Raw genomic sequence first — 650 nt, 5'->3', positions numbered from 1 at the left:
GGCATCTACTTCCAGGACCCCTGCTATTCTTCTTGCATTTCCTCTTTCATTTGACCACTCATAATTATGGTATGCAACCCTTTCTAGAAGTTCAAGTGCTTGTGGCACTATTTTCTTTATTATATCACCCTCTGCAGTTGAATCAACTGTGCTCCTTGTAAAGGCTAGTAATCCATTACAGAAATTTTGCACCAATAGCTAATCTTCTATGCCATGGTGTGGACATTCCCTCTGTAGGTCTTTATATCTTTCCCATGCATCATAGAGTGACTCTCCTTCCTTTTGTCTGAAGGTGTTGAGCTCAAGCCTCAGCTTTGCGGTCTTTGCAGGTGGGAAATACCTTGCTAGAAAAGCTTGAGAGAGGTTTTCCTAGGTAGTGAATGTTCCAGCTGGTTGAGAAAGTAACCACTTCCTTACTATGTCCTGAAGGGAGAATGGGAATGCTCTGAGTCTTATTGCTTGATCAGACACTCCATTCATCTTGAATGTATCACATAGGGCAAGAAAGCACTGGAGGTGATAGTGTGGGTCTTCTGTTGGTGAACCTGCAAACTGGGTTTGTTGAATCATTTGGAGCTATGCTGGTTTTAATTCAAAGTTGTTGGCTTCCACTGTGGGTCTAGTGACACTGGGCTGAAATCCTTGGACAG

General features: G+C 43.1%; 1 non-coding gene across 1 annotated transcript; it reads left to right on the top strand.

Moving 5' to 3' along the window:
* Positions 1-208: 208 nt before the first annotated feature.
* Positions 209-315, top strand: LOC131171577 (small nucleolar RNA R71). The gene has a single exon (XR_009142237.1). It is a non-coding gene; the product is annotated as a small nucleolar RNA R71 (small nucleolar RNA).
* Positions 316-650: the final 335 nt, after the last annotated feature.

The sequence above is a fragment of the Hevea brasiliensis genome, chromosome 12, assembly GCF_030052815.1.
Source record: "Hevea brasiliensis isolate MT/VB/25A 57/8 chromosome 12, ASM3005281v1, whole genome shotgun sequence".
Taxonomy (NCBI): Eukaryota; Viridiplantae; Streptophyta; class Magnoliopsida; order Malpighiales; family Euphorbiaceae; genus Hevea; species Hevea brasiliensis.
The sequence above is the reverse complement of the archived record's forward strand: the minus strand, read 5'-3'. Positions and strand labels throughout refer to the sequence as shown.